The following is a 24,315-nucleotide window of genomic DNA, read 5'->3' as shown; positions in this document are numbered from 1 at the left end:
GGCGTATATCTCCTCGTGTTCGACCCGTAGCTACGATTGACCCGTATGCTTGCAGTTTTATTTTAACTCAAACAAGTTTTTGGCGCCGTTGCCGGGGAGATTATTGTCCACTTTGTTTTTCTGATTTTTAAGTAGTTCGAAGTGTTTTAGTTTATTCTCTTCTCTTTTTTTTCTAAAAAAAAAAAAAAATCAGTTTTTGAAAGCCTCTTCTTGTTTCTCTTCTGTCTCAAATAGTGTGCGCCCAATCTAAAGTCCTTCATATGCTCCAACCCTCCATCTTTTGGTGTCCCTCATAGGATTAAGTTACCTATGATGCTACATATTGACTTGGTGGGGTGGATTGGCATGTGACTTATCTTTGGAGGTGACCACTCTTGATAACAGGAAAGCGACATAGTGAGAGCGTTAGAAACATAAACGTATAGTAGTCCTCCACTCTACATCAGAATCCACTTGAAGTCGCCCGTAGGTGGCTATAGAAGACTATACGGGTTCCCTTGCTATCAACCTATATGGCATCCTTACAGTTTTTGAACCATTGTTTCGATTTTTGAGGGATAGATGCACTATCTACCTTGGGCTCCATCTTTTTTTTAGTCTTTTATTTTTCTTAAATTTTTTTTCTTCTAAAGGAGACCTCATATTTGTTTAGGTGGCTAAGGTGTGGATTCGTGATTCAAGTAATCGTCTTATTAGAAGACCACCTTCTCTACCACCTTTGACCCCACCTTTAACCATGGGTGACCAACAATCCAAGACTCTTAAGGATAGATTCTACCCTACTAGGGCTGCACAACCCTCATGCATTAGTCTGCCTGTTGTTATAGGGAATAACTATGAACTCAAGACCAACTTCATCAGCATGCTACCCCATTTCCATGGGATGGCTAATGAGGATGCATATCTCTTCCTTAAGGAATTTGAGGAGGTCTGTGTTCTAATTAAGGTCCAGAATTTGACTGATGATGCAGTTAGGCTTCGGTTTATAAACTTTGCCCTAAAGGACCAGGCCAAGAAGTGGCTCTATGGACTGTCAACTAATTCAATTACTACATGGGATGAGTTCACTATTGTCTTCTTGAGAAAAATTTTCCCTCTTCATAAGACCAATAAACTCAAGAGTGACATACTCCAATTCAGGCAAAAATCACATGAGTCCTTCTCTAAGTTCATGGAGAGATTCAAGGACCTCCTTTTAGAATGCCCTCACCATGGTATTGATTTGTGGCAGCTTTGCCAAATTATTTATGATGGTATAGATTTTTAGACCAAGTAGCTTTTAGAATCTATGTGTTCAGTAGGCTTTACCTCTTTTTCTGATGAGAATGATGTTTGGACATTCTTAACCAACTTGGCTGAAAAGACTAGGGAGTGGGAATCTTCCCAAGAGGTTGAAAGGACCACTAAAGGGTATCTCATTGAAAGTATTCCAGCCAAAGAGGCCAAACTTGACAGTCTCATCAAAAGGTTCTAGTCTCTAATGCCTAAAGAGCTTATACCAGTTAACCAGGTCAACCATGTGTCAATATGTAGTTGGTGCCATACCCCTGGACATCTTTTGTAGGAATGCCCCAACACCTTTGTGGGTAATTCCAACATTGTGAATGTAATTGCTCTCTACCAAAATGATTCATATAACAACACTTACAATCCAGGATGGAGAAATCATCCTAATTTCTCCTGGAATCAAGGGAACCAAGCAGGCCCATCCAACTTTAACCATCAAGGCCAGGTTGGTGTCCAAATGCCCAACTTTGCATCACAAAACCAAGGGATGTCTCCTAACCCCTTCCCCCCTCGTCCTCATTTAGGACCTTTTATTAATTCTGTTAGGCCACCTCTCTTTGCTCCTTATCAGCCACCCCCAGGGTTTATCAATATAGGAGAGACAACAAGAATGAGTGAGATGGAAAACAAGATAGCCCTTCTCATGACAGGTCAAAACAATATAGAGAGACAGCTCACCCAGCTTGTCACCATCGTACATGAGAGGGAAACAGGGAAGTTGCCTAGCCAACCTGAGCCAAATCCTAGGCATCAGGTTCACACTCAGCAAGGTACCCAAGCTCCTCCACTCAATGTTGCACAAGGCCAATAGCATCAAGGGCCCTCCAGTCAGGTAAATGCAATATATATTTTGCGGAGTGGCCGTGAGTATCAATAGGCTAGTATACCTCAGTCTTTACCATCTTATACTCTTGTTGATTCTCCCCCTTCTGATGAGGCCATTGAAGTGCCTACTGTTCCTAGTTCGTCTGATGAACCTGAAGAGATTCCAGATGATTTGGTTGAGGAAACCAAAGATGATTTTGTTGAGAAAGAGAAAAGGACCACCCCTGAGAGAGTTTATACCCCACTTGCCCCTTTCCCAAATAGGTTGGTTAGCAAGAAGTCTCCTTCTGTGGAGAAAATTTTGGATGTTTTTAAACAGGTTCAGGTGAATATTCCTTTACTGGATGCTATAGCCCAGGTCCCCGCTTATGTTAAAGTCCTCAAAGACTTATGTACCCAAAAGCGGACCACCAATGTGCCCAAAAAAGCATTCTTGGCTGTTAACATTAGTTCTCTCATCTCACAACCAGTAGCAGCCAAGCATAAGGATCCTGGAAGCCCCACCATCTCTTGCACTATAGGTAATACCACTATTGATCATGCCTTATTGGACCTTGGTGCAAGTGTGAACCTCTTACCTTACCATGTCTACCAACAGTTGGGATTGGGAGAGCTGAAACCCACCAAAATCACTCTTCAGCTTGCAGATCGGTCGGTTAAAGTTCCTAAGGGAATGATTGAGGATGTCCTGTTGAAGGTTGGAGAATTTATTTTTTCTATGGATTTTATTGTTTTAGATACCCAACCTATTGCCGACTTCAAGGACCAAATCCCTATTATTTTGGGTAGACATTTGCTTGCTACCAGTAATGCTTTAATCAATTGCAGGAATGGTCTTATGAAGCTCTCTTTTGGTAATACCTCTGTGGATTTTAATGTGTTCAGGTTGGGCAAGTAGTCTGATATGGATGAAGAGGTACATATGCTTCAGGAATTCCCAAATGATGAGATTTTCTTTTTTGATTTTGATTCGGGATTTCAGGGCTATACGGAGGAATTGGAAGGTATTGATGATACTACCTTATCTGAGGTCTGGAGCATCCAATCACCATTGGAGCCCCTTAGACCCATATCTACCTCCATTCCTCCACCCCTCATATTTGATTCCCCCACGATTGACCCATATGTTGATTGGTCCAAACCTCCTAGGTTTGATGATTTTATTGAGGAGGACAATGTTAGTCATGATGCTCCCCAAGCATATTATTGTGATCCTGATTTAGAAAACCAAGTTATGCAAGGGAATGATAGTTTTATTGCTAGGATTGATTTGAGTAAACCGCCCATTTTTTATGATTATCTTGATGAGGTTACTGATATTCATGATCCTTTTGATGCTTACTGCGATCCATTCCTGGTTGATTTTTGCGATAACGACATGCATTCTGTATTAAACTTGGGAGAGAATGGACGGATTTATAGTCTGAGTTTTAATGCCTTCATTTTCCACTGTCTCATGTGGACAGGTTTTCCTGTTGGGTATTACTCATGTGTGCATAACTTCCATATTATTCCTTGCTTTACTAAAATTCATGGTCAAGTATTTTCTGGTTCTGAAGCTCTTTCTACATCTACCGGCCATGGATTGAGATTTATGTTGGTTCCCCTAGTACTTCTTGTAGAGGTCATGACTCTTCATGATCCTCTTTATTAATTATATATGGTAAGACCCCTCATCTCATCCCTTGTCCTTATTCTTTCTTTTCTGCATGCATTGAGGACATTGCATGAATTAAGTGTGGGGGGGGTGTTGGACTTTAATTGGTGAATTTTGTGATTTTTTATTGTGGCGATAGTTTGGTTTTGTGCATATATTTCTTTAATTGCGAAGCGAAAGGAAGAGGGAATTAGGTGCCCTAGCATGCGAAATAATAAAAAATCCATTTTCAAGGATGGTAATTGGTTTGTATCCGGTGATGAGGATTGAGTTTGAAAATATGAGTGCTACTTCATTTGATGGTTAGATTCCTCTATGTGTTTATGGACCCCTTGATCTTTTGGCTAGTAGTTGAGACCAATTTGTTTGTGTGGGCAGGGCAAGGCATGAAAGTGAATGAAAGAAAAAAAAAAAAAAAAAAAAAAAAAAAGAGAAACAGAAAGAAAAGTGGAATTCCTTGGGACTAGACAGGGCACTATGCCTCATGAAGTAGGGTGGCTTGATCGAAACTCCTTGGAAGGAAAGTCAAAAAAAAAAAAAAAAAAAAAAAAAAAAAAAAAAAAATCCACCATGTCATTCAGGGAATAGTAGTGGAGCAGAAATAGAGTTTATAGTTGAGAAAGAAAAAAAAAAAAAAAAAGTTTTAGCCTTAATGCCTGAAAAAGAAAGTATGGTAAAAAATACTCACTGCCTAAGTCTTTGGTTCCATCGATGCTATGAGTGATTTACTTGAAGGTGAGTAGTGTTCAGAAAATATGAAGAGATCCCTTAACCTTGATGCATGATTGTTACTTAAATTGATGTGGGGTGATAAAATTCGAGTGTGGGGGAATCTTTGGTTCCTTAATCTTTAGTTGAGTATATCTTTGAGATTGTGTGTACTATCTTACTTATGCCATGAGAAAGATTTATATATTTCTTTTTGATTTATTGAATTTTGGGTGTATATTCACTGCAAACACCCACAAGACACAACTCGTCCAGTAGGGGTAACCTAGGGGTTTAAAGGCTTGTTGCACATGCTAAGTGCAACCGTGATTCCTACGAAAGTGAGTTAGGATTTTTGCATTTTAGGTTAGCTTTTATTTTGCTTTACTTGAGGACAAGTAACGTTCAAGTGTGGGGAAATCTGATGAGCACATTTATGTATGAAATCTTAGGGCATATAGCATACATTTTACCACATTGGACAGAGTTACTTTGGTGTTTTCTTGTGTTTTTCAGGTTTTGGGCTATTTTGGACTATCGGGAGCTGCATGTCCCAATTTACACGTAAAGTTATTATTTTTTTTCCATGGCTGTAAAGAGGACTAAATTTGGAGCAAGATGGACGTGATGGAACGCAAGTACGCATCCGTTTAGGCCTCCATGCAGTTGATTATTCTTTTCAGCCCAAGAAATGATAATGGGTCAGAAAGGAGCTGTAGTGCAAGCCCGTAGTCATTCTACCACTATCCAAGGACATTTTTGACATTATAGAAGATATTTCTAAGCAATGGTGGAGATCTACTGCAAGTACAAGGCCGTTTCGACAATTTTGCATTCTTGAAGAGAGAGAAGGACTGCTACCCACATGGAGGGACCCACACTGCCACTAGATTCCACAGTTTTGAAGGCCCACAAGGTGTCCACGATTTTTATTGGGCTGCATCCAATACCCCACGATTTTTAGAGGACACATTGGAGATTTTATCATTTGTTGAGTGGAAATCCTAGTCATCACTATCCTTGTCATCACTCTTTCTCTCCCCTCCAACTTTTCAAGGGCATTTTTGGAAGTCTACTTGGGATAGATTTATTGTGAAAGATATTTTCTCATCTATGGAAGGTTGAAAAGTCAAAGATGCTTTGATCTTATTGCTTGGAGAAGATATCTACAAAGAAAAGGAAGCACAAGTTAGAATTAGAAAGTCACTTTTTAATAAATAGAAGGTTTATGTATCTAGGACTCTTTTCTCTCTCTCTCTTTTTATTTTTTTTTCTTTTTTCTTGGGATTCAAGGCATTGTAAAGGAGGAAGGAGAAGAGAATATTCTCTTTTCTTAGGGAATATTTCTCCTACCACTTCCCTCTTCTCTCTTCTCTCTTCTCTCTTCTCTCCTTCCCCCTATAAATACCACTTTCCCTCTTGCTTGTAATAAGTTAGTTCTAGTTCAGTTTTTTTTTAAGTTATTTTTAGTGCAATTTTGAGTTCATTCTCCTAGTGCAATTTCTTCTCTTCTTCTCTTTCTAAATTATGATTTTTGGCTTTCTAGTTCTTAGTTTTGATTTCATAAGTCCAGTTTAATGGTTGTAATAGGTTTAGTTCATGCTTTAATGTCTTCAATATGGTTGTAATAGTTCTAATTTAAAGCCTCCTAGTCTAAGCTCCTATGTTGATGACAAGACTTGGAGATTTAGAAAAGGAAATCATGGTAAGTTCATGCAAGTATTCATTCAAGCTTCTTCAATTAATCTGGTTCAAGCACATCTAGGTTCGCATTCTCTAAACTCTCAATCTCATTCTCCCTCTCCTCTATCTCATTTTCTCTTTCTTCTTTTTCTTCTCCCTCTATTTCTTTTATTTTTCTTTTTTGTGGTTATTTTGTTTATGTGGATGTGGATGTGTGGCTGCATTTTTATTACTTCCAATTTGCATTAGTTTGATAGGTTTCTTTTATTCCTTTATTCCTTCCAATTTGCATTAGTTGATAGGTTAGATGCTTGTGAGTTAGGATCTGTTAGTTTAATTGTCATTAGTTTAATTTAGTGTTTTAATTAATTTTGGTTCACTTTGCATTACTTTTAAGTTAGTTAAATAGAGTGGCGTATATCTCCTCGTGTTCGACCCGTAGCTACAATTGACCCGTACGCTTGTGGTTTTATTTTAACTTAAACGCTCATCCATCTCCTGCCAACTCTGGACTGAGTTGGCGGGTAGATTGAAGTACCAAGTGAAGGTCAATTCCCGTAAGGGAGTTGGGGAACAACCTGAGCTTGGCCGCTTCCAGTCCGCCGAAATTGCCACACTGGACTGTAAAGCGAGCTATGTGTTCAATAGTGGACACCTTGTCCTCGCCTGAGAACTTGGTGAATTTTGGGATCTTAGGGTTCCTTCCGAGGTCCACTGTGTCAAAGTACTCAAGGTAAGGCTTCCTGTATGCAGGATGTGGGGTTGTCCTGTAGAAAGGTTAATGATGTCCTGAATGATCCTGGCCAGCTCTCCCTTGTTAATTACCAATGGTGCCCCTTAAGCAGCTGGATACCCTGCCGTATCTAGCGGCCATGGGTTACCGGGGAAGGCCAGGCCGGGCCGAGCGTTGGGGAACGCCTCCGGCCTTGGTTTGAATTCGAGCACAGTTTCCCTGATGTTCGCCCCTACGGATCTGTATCCAGATACTCCGGTGGTCGCATTGCCACATCCCGGAGGGAGGTATCCTCCTAAGGGAACAGCGTTTGCCCTTGTGGCGGCTATGCTACCAGCCCCTGGGTTGGGCTTGATGCCCCCTGTCTGGGTAGTACTTGTGGCAGTTGACCACTGTAGTGCCGCTGGGATAGCCGCTACGAGCACATGGCCTGCCCCTAAGGTTGTTGCATGATTAACTCCCCTGGGACGCCTGTGGGAGGACTGTTGACCACATAGCTCCCAACAGGGTTAGGGACGCCGGGTGAGGCGGCCTGATATAGGGGATTGGCGAAAGTTGTCGCTGGTAGACTGACCCTAGGCCGGTCCCCAACGGCGGGATTTTGGCTCGAACTGCCGCCATACGTAGGCTGAAGCGGCAAGCCTTCTCGGCCTACCTCAAGTCCTCTACCTTTGGCCCCCATGGCAGCCCCATCAGGTGGTGTGACCGTGGCGTTCGATTTTGCCCCTGACGTGGCCTGCTGCCTCAAGGCAACAAGGGTTTCACGGAACTCTTCAAACTGACTTTGTTGACTGGCCACAGACTTATCAACCGTAGCCATCATGTGGCGTAAGTCATTGAAAATGGGTCTAAAGACGTCCAAAGGCTGCTGTATACTGCCCGCGAGGGGGTCTACAGTGTCATGCACCATAACCGCCAGCTGATGTGCTGAGTCATGGCTGGCATTGCTGCCATGTGAACCACATGGTTCGTCCTCGGCTTGGTCTGCAAATTCAGCCACCGTGGGATTCTCCATTTCTTCATCCGCCATAATTTCCTTTTGGATACGAGGACGTCCTGGTCCCTTCTTTTGCTTGACCATAGCAGTCGTTGGCTTATGAGGGTCCCACCAGGCGTGCCAAAATGTGTTGGTGATAAAAATCCCAAACTCACACGCGGGGATACGCACGTGGTGCGAATAGGGCAGGAGTGCCAGAACCTTTACGCAAGTTCAAACAAGGCCGAGAACAGCCTAATCTGACTCCTTACCAGGCTAGTAGGTTTCCTTCCTGCCTGAGTGGCTCTAAGGTCTTTTGGGTTAAGCCAACAACTACAGACTACAGCCCGAACTGCTATTGCTCAAATTGAAAGGAAAGAACTTTGAGACGCAAACAACAATGAACTGAAATAGTAAATGCATTAATCAATCATACCAGATACAAGTGTGAGCCTCGTGCGTACACCCCTGTTGCCCTTAGTATGTGACCTTACATCCCCTTCAGCCTCAAATGACAACAAGAAAAGCAATAAAGAAAGCAGAACAAAACAAGTAAAGGCAAAACGTAAAGAGAATAAAACAAATGCTGGTTGTCAGGTGTGTTTGTGTGTCCTCCAATGGATAAGCTCTCTCCCTTATATAAGATAGGTCTTGGCGGTTATCAGTCTGTGAACTGCTCCCTCTAAGGCCAGCCTCCTCGGTCCATGTCTCCCAAACTCCAATCAGGTGTTGCCACGCAAGCCACCAACCCTGTTCTTCCTCCAACTGCTGCAGCAATGGTGGGACCCACTAGCATTGTCCTCATTCTCGCTCCTTACGAAACGCGGCCCTGTGTCTGGTACTGCCTGTGCCTCTGAAACGTGGGCTAGCCCCTAACCGTTAGGGTGCAGCCACATTTCAGTGTCTTCCCTCGATCTCAGCCCATCAACAAGTGCCCAACCTAGGTTCTCTCCTGGCCCAACCTGGCCGGAACTAGGTGGTTTGGGCTGCAAACACATACTTCTATGTGAATTGCTTGTATGTGCATTCTCCATCCCCTCACTGGCTCATTGGAGCTTACCCCCGTTGCGCAACCCTTTTTAGTTGTATGCAGGTGGTGTCTTGATGGTGCTTCCTCCTTTTGACATGAATTAATCAGAGTTGGTGACCTAGGGCTTTGATTACTGGCGTGCATTGAAGGATTGTGCCATTGGGGCGCAACTTTATCCTTTATTATTTGTCTATCATTTACATTGTATAACTTTGGTAATACTACTGTTGTTTTAGCTTTTAGTTAATCCTTGGTTTGAAATGTAATATATATTAAGTTAACTATCACATAGACTCGGACCCTTTTGATATTATAGACGCTGCCGCTTATTTTTTATATTTTGGAATGTAATATTCCTGTATTTTCTGCACTCTGATATTACTGTAATTTAATATTAGTTTAAGACTGTGAGTTGACCACTGCATCGAGATCCTAGTAGTGGTTGGGATGTTGGTAAGCATCCTTGTCGTATCCTTTTATTGTTCTTTATCCCTTATCGGGATAGGGGTGTGACAGTTACAGTGGCATCCGAGCATGGAAGATGACTATTGGCAATATATTGGGTCCCTGAGAAGTGTTTGTCAAAGGTCCGAAGTAGAAGGTGAAGGTTACATACATCAAAAGCTATGATTTCATAGGATCGGGTAGTGGGGTCCACTTTGAATCTATTTTTGAAAGTCTTAATGGTTAAACTGGGCAAAACACTCTTCACAAGAAATGTAGCTCATCGAATCATGATTACAACGTAATTTGTTTAACCTCTTTTTTATGTCATACGAGGAAGGTATGGAGGTTTTCGTGCAGTCGCGTGAAAATGTAGCGAATTGAGAAAGAGTTGAATGGCTTTAAACGAATTTGAGGAGTATTGTGTTGTTTATTTATGCAACAGGTCTGTAATCACGTTTTATGCTTACAGAGGTCATTTTCAAATTTGTTTGGGTCGATTTGGGTATAAATGAGTGTTTTATGAGAAAGGTTCCATTTCATGAGTTCTGGTAGGCCAGAAGGATGGTGTTTAATGTGTTATGGTGTGCACCATATCATTAAACAACAGCTGAGATTAAAAGATTCCAAGTAAACAAATTTTGTGAAGCCACACTAAGGCATTCGCGTTAGATTCTTGCGCAAGATTTTTAATAGGTGTGGTGCATCGTGCATCACATGGACGCAGTATGTGGAAGTAAATTTCTATTCTGGTGTATGGCACATATACGGTACCATAGAGAAAGATTCTGTTTTGTTGGCTGCTAGCAAACCCTCTTTGCTTGGGGTGGAATCATCAAGATCTAGTGGTTTTTAATCAACCTAAAACTAGAAGCTTAATCGGACGGTCTAAAAAAGACCCGCTCTATGTCGTGACACATGGAATGCCACGTCGCTGCCCGATGAGTGATGAATTGTCACAAAACATTTCTAAAATGATCGAAATGCCCCCAGATCGTAGGGTTTTAGAAAGCAAAGATATCTCCCTCATTTTAGATCAGAATTGAGCTTTGCGAAGTGTTGCGCGTTTACTGAGATGAGACCTATCTTCCTGAAGAATAAAAAATGTGAAAAACCTTCTACAGAACACAGTTTTGTGTAGAAGACTTATTTTGGTGGTTTTCTCGATTCGTGTGCACATGGGATGCGTGCAATGTACTGACCACGCGTCAGAGATATAATGGAGTGTGGGAATACCCAGTGTGAGGTATTTCAGTTGAAAAACCTTCGTCTCATGGTGTTGAAGGTTTTTCATATTTGAGGAGATTGAATACATTATTTGAGTACGTTCAAGGTTGCAAGTGCACATCAAGCAATTAGTCAACAGCGGGAATACATGGGCAAAGGTAATCCGCAACTGAAAAATCTCTTTTTTATTTTTTTATAGGGTTTGTTGAATGTTGCGAGTGGGAGGGATTTATTCTTTCAATTTATATTGTATTTCCTAGCAAGTTTAAGCTTGTCTAGGGTTTGGGGTTCTTGCCCTTGTTTGAGTTGCACCTCAGATTGAAGCTATAGACGCTGAATTTTGCCACCCTCTCAGCGATGATGGCAATTAGACGCAAGTGACTGATAATGTCCCCTGGAACCCATCCTCCAACACCATAGAAGCACAAAAAGGCAAACAAACACCCTCATAACCCCAACAGAGCATGCAACACAAGTTGCAGCACCACAAACGAGCACAGACGGGCGCGACCTCGCCACTCGACACCGTAGATGGGCACAACCCACCATGTGGCACCACAGATGGCTGCGGCCCCACCATGCATCACTGCAGACAGGCGCGGCCCTGCCACGCAGCATCGCAGACGAACACAGCCCCGCCGGCGGCTCCACAAAGCCCCATTTTTGCCTATAAAAAGGGGGTCCCCCCTCATTTCACCATTCCAAGTTTTTCGGAGAGGGGGAACCCCCAGAGCTCCAGTTTCCTTGTTCCAAGGCCCTTCCCCGACCAGTTTTGGAGCTTTCGGGCCGTGTCCTGCTGCTCTAAGTTCGGGTTATCCGAACCTAACTTTTTTTACCCTTTTTCATCTAATCCCCAAAAATCCCCAGTGGCGTAGTCACTTTGCCCGAGAATTGGGTGTCCAAAATCCCAAAGCCTCACGATGCCGTTATTCCATCTGAGATTCTAAGATTCAACCATTGCAAGCCATTACTCTATCCGATAGAGGACAAAACCAGTCATTTGCCTCCACCTAAGCTGGGGGATGCCATCCGCCTTGCATAATTGCATTGATTTAGCGAATAGGCATATATTTCTATCATTAACTTTTTCATTTTCGCACGATGTAGACTCTTAAATAGTTCTATGTAGTATGCATAGTAGTTAGGATTTTATAGTTTTATTTATTTAAACAGTTGGTGCATCATTATTTAGCTAAGCATGTGGGTATAGGACATTCATAAAAAGGAGAATATTCGAAAACCAGCATCTAGTAGAAAGACCTGTTTATCCAGGCGATGTGGGTTCCTGACACCTTCCCATTTACCCCAAATCTCTGACCAGACCAAACAGAAACTTGTAGCCCTTCACAGGGCCACACCAAAGGGTCCTAGGCCCTAACCCTAGGTGGTAACTCCAAATTATTGTATGATCCCCATCCCCTGATAATCATAACCTTGAGAAGATGCATTCCTTCTCTCCCCAATCGTGGAGCATAACGAAGCCCCCTCCTCTGTGTTGCTACGCGACGGGAACAAATCCTCACAATGGCGACTCTGTTGGGGATTATGATGGCCAAACTTTCAATATTAGATATTACCGTTGAACGTAGAATTTTTTCGCTTTTGCATTATTTGATTGATAACATGTTTGGCTAACCCCTTTTGTTGTATTAACTGCATTATGCATCATGTTCAAAGTGAAATCAAACGACGAGGGTACTCTCTGTTGTGCCTTTACCCCCAGGGAGGTGGGGCACATCATATTAAGTACTCTAAGATCGGATGATGGCCGCTTCCTGCACCACTATCATGCACACACACATGGCGTTGAAACACATTTAGCCCTGTGGTTAGTCATTGAACCCCATGTGTAGTCATGGGTAATTCGCGGCGAAGCCATAACCCTTGATATTTACTTTACGAGTTTAGAATCACCGACGAGGGTATTCACTACTGTGTCATGGGGTACCTCACTATCTAAAAAGGGTACTATGTTGATTACTCTGAGATAGTGTGACCTATTCCCCAGTATATTAAAAGAACCACGTACCCGCAATTTGCTATCATGAGCGATAGGTATATCAGTTCTGTCAAGGGTGACATGTTCTGTCCTATCAGCCTACCTATTGCATGCATTATGTAGGAAATTAGACCATATACGACTAGGATACACCATAAACTAACCTCGTAGCTTTTCGAGGCCGAAAGTGGAATTCTCAACAGTATACCCCTTCCTAATGCAGACTACCAATCAGGGAAAGAGCTCTATCTGTCCCTCGAATGTCCCTTGATGAATGTCGTATATCTGTTTGGATCGATGTATAAAAAAATGTAGCCTCGATTGTCCCTCGAAGAAGGATACATTGTCTGAGATGACACGATAATGATAGAGCTCTAATCATCCCCCAATGAGAGGTACACTGATTTGTGGAATTGATGACTCTGACTTGGATGTAGATGTACACCCAAGATTTGTGCCCTTAGGGTAATTATTTATTATTTAATTTATGTATTCATTCCACAACCATGTATAAATTGTATGTTTAATTATTAGGAGAGATTTAATGGTTACGAACAATTATATTATACTATGTGTTATCATTAGAGAACCGATGCTCTATAATTTCACATATTTTGATTTAATTTCGCTTTCGCTAACTCTGTGATTGGAACGATTGATTCCTTTTGATATGTTCCTTTCTGTCGTCAAAATGTGATGACAGGGTGGACTGTGGCTTGGGACACTGTATCTGTGATCCTGGTAGGTGTTGGGATGATGTGTAATTATCCCAGTCATACCCCTATGTGGTAAAATATCTTACATCGAGATAGGGGCATGATAGAGTGGTATTAAAACAATGATGCTCTGCACCGACCACAGTCTGGACGTAATCTTTTGATTTATTCTCCACAAATTAGGTACTAAATTAAAAATCTTAAGAATATAAATGGTTGTGTGTAGACATAGGGAGAAGACTGATTGTGATGAAATAAGAATCTAGATGATAATAGACAACCTGGAACCTAAAACTCGAAACGTAGGCTATTAAGCTACAATTGTGTAATTGCTTGGTTGAGTCTTAAATAAATACTAGACGGTTATATATATGTTATAGTTTATGAACAGTAATGGATTAAACTTAACCAACCACCATAATTCACAATGATCTAAAAGAAGGAATTATATATATATATATATATATATATATATATAACCGTCTACTGGTATCAGAGCCGGAATTCTATTTAGCCGACCCTTAGTTTAAAGTTCTTCTCTCCTTTTCTTTTTTACTTTCCGGCAGTCCTCTGGGAGTTGCGTTGCGAGTATTAGTTGGCTTTTAGGGCCGTTGGGCAAGAGGTAAGACCCAGTTTGCGGTTAATTAGCAACTAAGATCTCCTTCACCCTTTGGTGGATGGAAGTATACCTTAGTTAGGGGGATATGTTCCCATAAACTATGAGTAGACTTAATAGAACCATGTCTTCGAGACTAGTCGGCGACTTCAGTTCGCCAAATCAAGTAATTAGTAATGAAGTTCTAACAAGTGATCTTGACCAGTCCCTTCAAAACTGGACCTTACCCAAGGTCCCAACCAAAGAAGTTTACAAACAAGAATGGTATAGTTTCACTGAAACTATCAAGACTGTAGAACAAACTATCAATTACTCTCCAGATATGGAAGAGATCCAACTATTAGATCCTTCAAATCTTAACAAATTAAAAAAGGATTTCAACTACCTCCACATAGGACTTATACAAGTTGCCATAAAACCTCTGCACAGGGAAGGACTCAACGTAGCCCTCCTACTTGTACTCAGGGATCAAAGGTTCTTGTAATTTGATGATTCCCTTCTAGGGATGATAGAAACAAGTCTTCATAAAGGTCCAGTTTATTTCAATTGTTATCCAGACATAAATTTATCCTTAAATGATGTAAATCTTCTGGATACCCTAAAAGTTAACATCCTAACAAGTGGTTATAAGATGAAACAAGGTTCTATACCAATTGCCATAATCGATAGAATCCAGTACAAGGCCATGAGGACTTTGAGACCTAAGGCCCTGAGAAGAACCATCAAAGGACAAACCACGTTCATAGAGACGGACTTTGTCCATTCAAGAACCGTTCACCCTAAAACTGTCACCTGGAAAGACATTAAGTTTCCAACAAAATGGTGTCTCTAGGCCCCTTGCCCAGAGTCACTGGTCGAACCAAATAGTGACGTTGAATCTATAAACCAAGATCAAGACGGAATAGTTACTATAACATTCCAGAGAAAAGATAAACAGATTAAACCTAGTACTGAAGAATTTGAAAGACTTAGCCAAGTTCCAAGTAGGGCCTCGACTTCGAGTTCTCTAACAAGTCTTCACCTAGAAAACCAAAGGTTACATGAACAGTTAAGGTCCTTACATATTTTAGGACTACATACTCCAATTAACAGTAATGTTACCCAAGGAATCTATGAAGAACAATCTAACAAGTCTTCTCCAACAAATTAACCAACTTCATCAACTCAAACTGACATGCAACACGAAACAAGAGTTGCTGTCATAACAATAGAAGACTATGAAATTGATAAACCCAAACTCAGGGTAGACTTCGGTTCACCCAGAAACACAGAAAAAAGAGAATGGTTTTTTAGCTATTTCTCAAAAGAAAAACAACAAGAAATCAAGAACCTATGGTATGATAAAATGAGGGCAATCAAAGTAAATATTATGTTCTTCACATACCTAGACATTTATACAAGTAATAACAACATCCCTTATCCTTTCTCAAACATCAACGCCAGTAAGAAGGTGTTTCACACCTGAAAATTAGCTGATGACAAAACCATAGAAACTATACACCTTCCTATTTCAAATGTTAAATTAAAAATAAACAACACGGAAATCTTGGCAACACCTTTTAGATCTATTGAAGGTGTTTCTGATGGATCCAAGAAAATTATTGAACAAATAAATTACACAAATCAGTACTTGCAAACCATAGGAAGTCAACTAATTAGAATAGAGAACTTAGTTCAAAAGGACACTCCTATTGAACCAACGTCTCTAAGTCAAGCTAGTACTTCCTCGACAACAACCCTGTTCAAACCTTTCACAATTTTCAACAAAAGTTTAAAAACCTTAAATAATCAAGAAAACAAAAACTTAATAAGTCAAATTTCTACAAGATTACAAAGTCTGGTGGTCCCAGACACACCTCAAAAGGAAACACAAGGAAGCTCTACTTCCAATGTGGCAAACATCCAACAAATGGCTTCCTTTGAATCATCCAGTGATGATGAGGAACAAGACCGAGTCAATGCAATAACCAGTCCATATATGAACAATAATTACTATCCAAGGCCAACATACCCAGATCTTCAAATTGAACAAAGAAGAGAATTTTTCCAGGCAAATTACCAAAGTGGTACCATATATGAGTGGAACATAGATCGTATGTCAGATTATAACTTAGCAAACAAACTTCAAGAGATGACCATGGTGAGCAATGCTCATCGAATCAAGAACATACCTGATCAAGCCATTGCAGAAATTATTATTTCTGGGTTTACAGGTCAATTAAAAATGCTGGTGGGACAATGTTCTCACTCCAACTGAAAAGAAATTTATATTAAATGCCGTCCAAACTAATGAACAAGGTTTACCAATTATAATAGAAGACCAACTAGTTGAAGATGCAGTAAACACCTTAATTTTTAGTATAACCAAGTATTTTTAGGAGATCCCATAAGGCTCAAGGATAGGTCTTCTGAACAATTATCAAATCTCAAGTGTAAAAAATTACATGATTTCAAGTGGTATAAAGACACGTTCATGACCAAGGTTCTAACTAGGGAAGATGCAAATCTTCCTTGCTGGAAAGAAAAGTTTCTTACTGGATTACCCAGTTTGTTCTCTGAGAAACTCAAACAAAAATTAAGAGAAGAAAACAACGGGGAAATACCCTATCAAACTCTCACCTATGGTGATCTCATAAGTCTTGTTCACAAAGAAGGATTAGCTTTGTGTACAGACATCAAACTCAGGAAACAAATTAGAAAAGAATCAAAATCCTACAAGAAAGAGTTAGGGGGATTCTGTGAACAGTTCGGATTTGATTAAAAAATCATCTCCCAAAAGAAACATAAAAGCCACAGGCACAACAGAAAAAATAGGTACTCAAGCAGATACAAAACTCAAAAGGAACCAGATAAAAACCTAGATAATAGGTCCAGCCCCAAGAAACATAGACCTTATAAGAGAACCTTCCAAAAATCAAGACCAACCCAAAACACCAAGACTGGATGTTATAACTGTGGCAAGCCAGGCCACATAGCCAAATACTGTAGACTCGCAAAGAAGATCAACTCACTTATAATGCCTGATGATACCAAAATCCAACTCTTAGCCAATTTGGGTCAAAATAGTTCCGAAAGTGAAACAGAAACCCAAGAAAATGAGTTAAACCAAATTGAGTCAAACAGTGATAGTGATGAACAGGTTTCTCCTTGTAATTGTAGTCAAGGAGTTTTCTGTAAGAATTGTGATGATTCGGAATCATCAAAATCTATAAACCTGATACGAACAAATCCTGAAATTATAAATTTTAACAAACCAGAAGAATTTCTCAACTTTGTTGATCAAATCAAAGATAAACATACCAAGACCTTGTATCTTCAACATGCTCAAGAATTATTACAACAAGTGTCTTCATCAAAACCTCAAACTAAGGCAACCCCTTATAACATAAAAAATATTTATAAGAAGTTTGATAAGACTCCTACTTCTTCCCAAAATCCAGATCAAATTAAAATTGCCAGTCTAGAAGCTACTACAAATGATCTAAAAACTGAAATAAAAAATATAAAAGCAGACATAGCAAGTTTAAGGAAGTTCCAGCAAAAGATCGAATTAGGAGAAAGAGAAGAAAAAGACAACAGTACACAAACTTTACCAAACAATAATGAAGATTTTATTGATATTGTAAACAAAGTAAAATATCAACAGTGGTATGTCAATATAACTATTGTCATATTATCAACCCACAAGATCAGTACCATAGCCCTGGTTGACTCAGGGGCTCAAATGAATTGCATACAAGAGGGGTTAGTTCCAACCCAGTATTTTGAAAAAACGACCCAGAAGCTAACAGGGGCAAATGGGTCAAGACTTAATGTTAATTATAAATTGTCAGATGTTCACATCTGCAACCAAGGAGTTTGTCTAAAACAGGTGTTTATTTTGGTAAAAGACCTTAACACTGAAGTTATCTTAGGACAACCTTTCCTAGAACTCATAAAACCCTTCACTGTTTCGGATAAAGGAATTACAACAACCATCTTAGGAAAACAAGTCCATTTCCAGTTTTTTGAACAAGCCAAAACAAAAGAAATAGACCTACTCAAAACAGTTGCCATCTCAGAACAGTCAACCATAAGCCAAATCCAAAATAAACAAAAACACCTACAATATTTGAAACAAGAGGTTAACCATAGAACCATTGAACAAAAACTCCAAGAAAGAACAATTCAAAAACAAATTTCTAACACCAAGGCCCAAATTAAGAAGGAACTCTGTTCAGAGTTTCCTGATGCCTTTTGGCATAGACATAGGCACATTGTTCATCTTCCCTATGAACCAAGCTTTTCAGATAAGGACATCCCTACAAAAGCCAGACCTATTCAAATGACCCAAGAACTACAAGAAATATGTAAAAAAGAAATTCAAGATCTTCTTAATAAAAATTTAATCAGTAAGAGCAAGTCACCTTGGAGCTGTGCTGCTTTTTATGTTAATAAAAACGCTGAAATAGAAAGAGGGACACCCAGACTTGTCATAAACTACAAACCATTAAATGAAGCCTTACAATGGATTAGATATCCTATACCAAATAAAAAAGAGTTACTTCAAAGGCTTTACCAAGCCACAATCTTCTCAAAGTTTGACCTCAAGTCTAGATATTGGCAAATCCAAGTCCACAAAGAAGACCGTTACAAAACAGCTTTCACCACACCATTTGGGCATTATGAATGGAACGTAATGCCTTTTGGTTTAAAAAATGCCCCTAGTGAATTCCAAAATATTATGAACGACATCCTAAACCCATATGGCCAGTTCATAATAGTTTATATCGATGATGTTCTAGTTTTCTCCAAGTCCATTGAACAACACTTCAAACATCTTAAGAGCTTCTTCCACACCATGAAGAATAGTGGTTTAGTTCTTTCCCAGAAAAAGATGGAATTATTCCAAACCAAGGTTAGATTTTTAGGTCATTACATCTACCAGAATCAAGTTATCCCAATAGAAAGATCCATAGTTTTTACAGATAAATTCCCTGACCAAATCCTAGACAAGAAACAATTACAAAGGTTCTTAGGAAGCCTAAACTATGTCAGAGATTTCATTCCTCAAATTAGCCAGTTGTGTCAAGACATTTACTCTAGGCTCAAGAAAAAACCCAGTCCTTGGACTTCAAGCCATACCAAAGCTGTCCAAGATATTAAAAAATTAGTTAAAGAAATTCTTTGTTTAAAACTTGCAGATCCTGCACTTTTCAAAATAGTAGAAACTGATGCCTCTGAGCTTGGATACGGAGGCATCCTTAAACAAGTCCAAGATGATAAGGAACAATTAGTCCAGTTTGCTTCAGGCATATGGAACCCTGCCCAGCAAAATTATAGTACCATCAAGAAGGAAATCCTTTCAGTAGTTCTTTGCATCCAAAAATTTCAAAGTGATCTTTTAAACAAAAAATTTTTAGTAAGAGTTGATTGCAGTGCCGCAAAACAAGTTTTAAAAAATGATGTCCAAAACATTGCTTCAAAACAGATTTTTGCAAGATGGCAAGCCCTTTTATCGAGTTTTGATTTTGACATAACTTACATAAAAGGAGATATGAATTCAATTCCTGATTTCTTGACCCGTGAATTCTTGCAGGGTCCCAAAACCATTTCTACTATCATGGCTCCAAAGGAGCCCCCCAAACCTAGCATAAAGTCTAAAAGTTCCTATGCCAAGTCAGCCCCTTCAAGTCAATTGGTGAAAGCCTCCCCTTCCAAAACAATAGTTGCAAGTGTCCCCTTCACCCAAGTCGTGGCTAGCCAGTCCACTCAAATGGTCCCTAACACAAGGTCTTCCCAACAACTCTCTAGGCCTGGTTCTTCCTCAACAGTATCCAAACCAGTTCTTTCCCAAAATTTACCCAAAAGTCAGTATATCCTCAAACAGTCCTATCAAGACATCTTTGCCCTTGATGATCAATTCACCAAAGGCTGCAATACTCCGGTTGAAATAGCTCGTAGAGCTTTCTTCCAAGGATGGAATTACTATTCCCCAAACAGTTCAAAAAATCAAGAGTTCTATGAATTTATCCTTGTTGATACAGATTCCATCCGTATCAAACAAAATTTTGACAAAAATGAACCAAATTTAGTTACCCATACTTCAGTAACTATTCTTCAAATCATCAGTTCAAAGGATTGGGGCACACATCCCCTCACTACAAAAAGATTCTCTCAAACCTTCCTACCTCAAGAATATCATTATTTTGATTATATGGATGCATGGCACCATGCCTTCCTGTTTCAAAATAGTAAGAACCAACATTCCTGGTTCTTTTGCTTTGACTTCAAGTTTTCTAGCCCAATTCCAAATTGGTTCACTCGTTGGTGGGCCGCCTATGGACCAATAAATGACATCCTGCCTGATCAAGTGTTCGATGCTCTCAGCATTTTCTGCCAGCACACCGAACAAATCTCTGAACAGCCAGATCTCCTAAGATTCTTCATCCACTGTCGTCTGGCATGGATCATGTATTGGGAATATGCAGTTGGGCAATCTGAAGGCCCTGATTGCTCTATCCCTCTCCTAGTAAGGAACTTCAGAGTCAAGTGGTGGGACAAGTGTGATCTAAAAAAATGCACCCCTTCGGCCCTTGTCCAATCCCTCACAAAAGCTACCCCTCAAATGGCCCTAGCAGAAGGATCGGACAAATCCAGTAACAGTAGACGCCTCAAGCTAAAAGCAAAACAAGCAGAAATCGAGGCCCAGCTAGCTGCCCTCGATACTGAAGAAGAAGAAGAAAAAGAAGAAACCAACTCAAGTGTTGGGTCTATTGACCCCCACCTCCATGAAGGCCAATTTGCCCAAGACCTGGACGATGGGCTGGACCTTGCCAGTCAACAACTCTCTTCAACAAGGTCCACCAGAAGGTCCATGAGCCAAACTTCCAGAAAAGTGGGCCATTAAGCCCATAGGGTTAGTCTCCAAACCCTGATGTTGGAGGATCGTCAGCCATGACGACATCATAAGAATGGCTCAGCAACTGACACGTGGCTGTTTCAAAAGTCGTGTCCCAGTTACTATCTCTGGTCCTAGATAGTCAAGCCACCACTGGGTCCATTCAAATACAGTGAACCATCTAAACCAAACCAATGAGGAAAACAGTGTTTCGACACGTGGAATGCCTCGGTGCGGTTTTTGAAGCATGTTCTCAAAGATTCCAAGTTCTACCAACAAAGTGGTGAAACAAGAAAAGGAAGACTACTTTCGGCGCCTCTGCCTCCAAAGTCAAGACTCTGGGCCCACGCCCACATGCTTCTACGCTCTACCAAAGATTCCTTCTAGATAAGGTTTGCCTTCGGTGGAAAAGTAAATCGTCCAAAGTCTCCAAAGCTCTATAAGACCCTTCGTCTTCTCCAAGAGAAGGAAGAGAATCTCTGAAGAGGAAAATAGAAGCACGCAACACTGCTGTAGCTCAGCTCTTCAAGTTCTTACATTAAGTGTTCTTCAAGTTTTTTAATTTTATTTTATCAAGTGTAATTCATCAAGTGTTCTTCAAGTGTTCTTCAAGTTGTAACTAAGATTCTACATCAAGTGTTCGTCAAGTCTGTAACTGCAAGTCTTAGCCTATATCTCAGGCTTTCAAGTTTCCGTCAAAGTCACCTGTAAGTTAAACAATTATCTTCAAGCTTACCTCAAGAGTCCTGTATATCAAGAGTGTAATTCAAATTCTCCAAGTAATATAAAATTCAAGATTTTATTTCTCTTTTATCTTCAAATATTGGCCGGCTCAGCCGCCTTCAAGCACAGCAGAAGGCTACCTGCAAAACGGTAGACCACCTAGGTTACCCCTCCGAGTGCCGCGACCGGTCCAAATTAAGGGCTGCAGCACCTGCTAAGCAGACACAAGTTTTATTTCCGCAGACTCTTTCAAGTTTTCACTTGCATGTTTACTTACATTACTACATATTTTATTTGGTATCCTGAGATTCCTACTGGTATATATATATATATACCGCTAAATACAACTATTCTAAAGATTTTAATCTTTCCTGGAGGTAACTAATGTTCTTCATCATTTGACACCTGTGATCCTATCTTGTTTAACACAGGTTTTCTTTGAATCCGATCGTGAATGTATTGATTTTTTGTTTGGGCATACCCGCGCCCTTTCCAATTTAAATACCAGATTCACCTATCCGACCCGAAACGCATGATTTTCCAACTGCATAAGATCAATATATATACATCCACCATTTCTAAAAGTTTCCCATTGTCCACACTAACTGATCAAGGAAAAAAAAGAAATGCAAGAGACTAAAGGAGAGTAAAATGAAAATAGTTCCACAAAGTACCCGTCTAAGGGCAAGAGACTGAAAGAACTGATCTGATTTAACTTTTGAGAATTTTTGGAGGAAGAGCGGAGCTAGTCGTCGGCATTGTCGCCACCACCGCGACCGAGGAAGAAATTGATGTCTTCTATTCCTCACTCTATAGCCGCAATACGCCAAGCTTGGGCATTGAGTTGCTTCCCGATCCTGTTGAAGCCATCTGCCACCCGCACACCCAGCCGCTTGATGGCCATTGATAAGTCATTTCCTTCCCTTGTGACCCTTGAGGTACCTGCTGAAAATGGTTTGGGACCCCTGAGCTCAGAATCGGTATCACTGTCATTTTCCTCATCATCTTTGACCCCTTTTTCCTTACCATATTGAATCTGTTCCCCTGCACTGTTATAGGTATAGTATAAGTTCATCTCTCGCAGCGCATCGAACCCAATAGGTCCCTTAGTGCTTGACTTTTTGGGTTCATGGTCCAAATCAACCTCGAAGCATAGGAAGACCCAAGTGAGTAACTGACCGTAGGGCAGAGTGTGACTTCAAGCGAGATCCATTACAGCGCGAGCCATGTGCTTCATGATTACATAAGGAAGGCAAACAGGTTGGCCAGTGTATAGGGAGTGAGCTAATACTGCGGACATCAGAGAAGGATGTGTGTTGTGTGCTTTAAAGGGAACTAGATTTGTCTTGGCAATGAAGATAAGGACCCGCTGGGAAGGAGGAAATTTGGAGAGGTCTTAATTCTTCTTGCATCTGTTGTTCATTAGAACTTGGAACAACTCCTTACTCTCTTCCGGGTGCAGGCTTTTGTCTGGGTGGCTACCCGAAGAATAATAAACTCTTTTCCCTTCTGATGAAACATCAAGGATAATTCCCAAATCCTCGCTAGTAAAGCTAATGGTGACTCCCTTTACCAGAGCAGTCAGTCTGAGGTCACCATCGTCCCCCTTGGACAGCAGCAAGTTTGAGTAGAACTCTCTGATCAAAGCAGGGTAGTAAAACTTGGGCAGAATTAGCATGTTGGTCTACTCCAACCTTTTAAATCTAGCCTCTACCTGGTACGCCAATAATTCCTCCACTATTACGTCCCTTTCCACGAGTATCCTCCTATTAAAGGGGTGTCCCCGGGAACTTCCCTCGGCCCCTTCAGAGGTAAATTGAGGCACACGGTGAGTAGTAGGAATGGTAGGCATGATGGTAGTGTCTCTTTTTCTTTTTGGGGTCATGAGGTCACCTGCACACTTGAGGCAACACCAAGTAGAATAGTAAGAAGGTAAGTCAAATTGGAGTAACGATGTATGTGATTGGCAAATAAGTTTAGAAAAGTAAAATGCCCAACTGATGTGGAGATGATTTGAAGGGAAGACTATACATGAGGGGGAAATCAAAGGAGGAGTGCATATAAATGCGTAATGGGAACGTGGAAAATCATTGGAGATGTGTTTGGAGAAAGGAGAAGAGACAAGAATATTATGCAAACAAAGCCCCACGAGTAACCCCTTATGTGTAGATGTGAAGAATGGGACCGAAGTAAGCAATAAGCATATGTTGATTTTCTTACACCCCATTATATGCCAAACAAACAAGTTATGGAATGGAATATCCCAACATGAGGCAAGAACCATTCGTTAAAATGCATTTGGAAATACATTAAGAGGATGAACTATCGAGAAAAGAAGATAGACTCCAAGGATTTTATCTACTGTTATACAAATGTATAAAAAATGTACTTGATGGTATATCAATGAAATGATTTGGTAAAGTCTAGATGCATGTAATGGATTAAATATGATCTTGAAGGTCTCTCAAGGCATGAAGGAATTGAAGAGTTATCCAAATCAAGCCTAGAACCAATCCATGTAAACTAACTAAAGCATAGCAAACAAATCTTAAAATGCTTACACGGACTCTTTAATCTATGAACGATGCAATGAACAAGTAAGAAGCCGCCCCTATATTGTCAGTGATAGTTAGAGCTTGAATCAAACTTAAGGCCTTAGTCTAAACCGATTTTAGCATAAACATGGTGTATATGGCCATAAGAATGCAAACAAAGTTAAGACATGATCATACTTGGAAGGAATTATCACAAATCCAAGGAGAAATGAAGGAGAAGATGAAGAGACACAAGCAAAAATCTTTCAATGCGAAA

General features: G+C 40.4%; 1 non-coding gene across 1 annotated transcript; it reads right to left on the bottom strand.

Moving 5' to 3' along the window:
* Nucleotides 1–1,111: 1,111 nt before the first annotated feature.
* Nucleotides 1,112–1,218, bottom strand: LOC122666382. Its single transcript, XR_006333575.1, has one exon. It is a non-coding gene; the product is annotated as a small nucleolar RNA R71 (small nucleolar RNA).
* Nucleotides 1,219–24,315: the final 23,097 nt, after the last annotated feature.

The sequence above is a fragment of the Telopea speciosissima genome, chromosome 6 (genome assembly GCF_018873765.1).
Source record: "Telopea speciosissima isolate NSW1024214 ecotype Mountain lineage chromosome 6, Tspe_v1, whole genome shotgun sequence".
Taxonomy (NCBI): Eukaryota; Viridiplantae; Streptophyta; class Magnoliopsida; order Proteales; family Proteaceae; genus Telopea; species Telopea speciosissima.
This window is presented reverse-complemented; position numbering and strand designations above follow the sequence as displayed.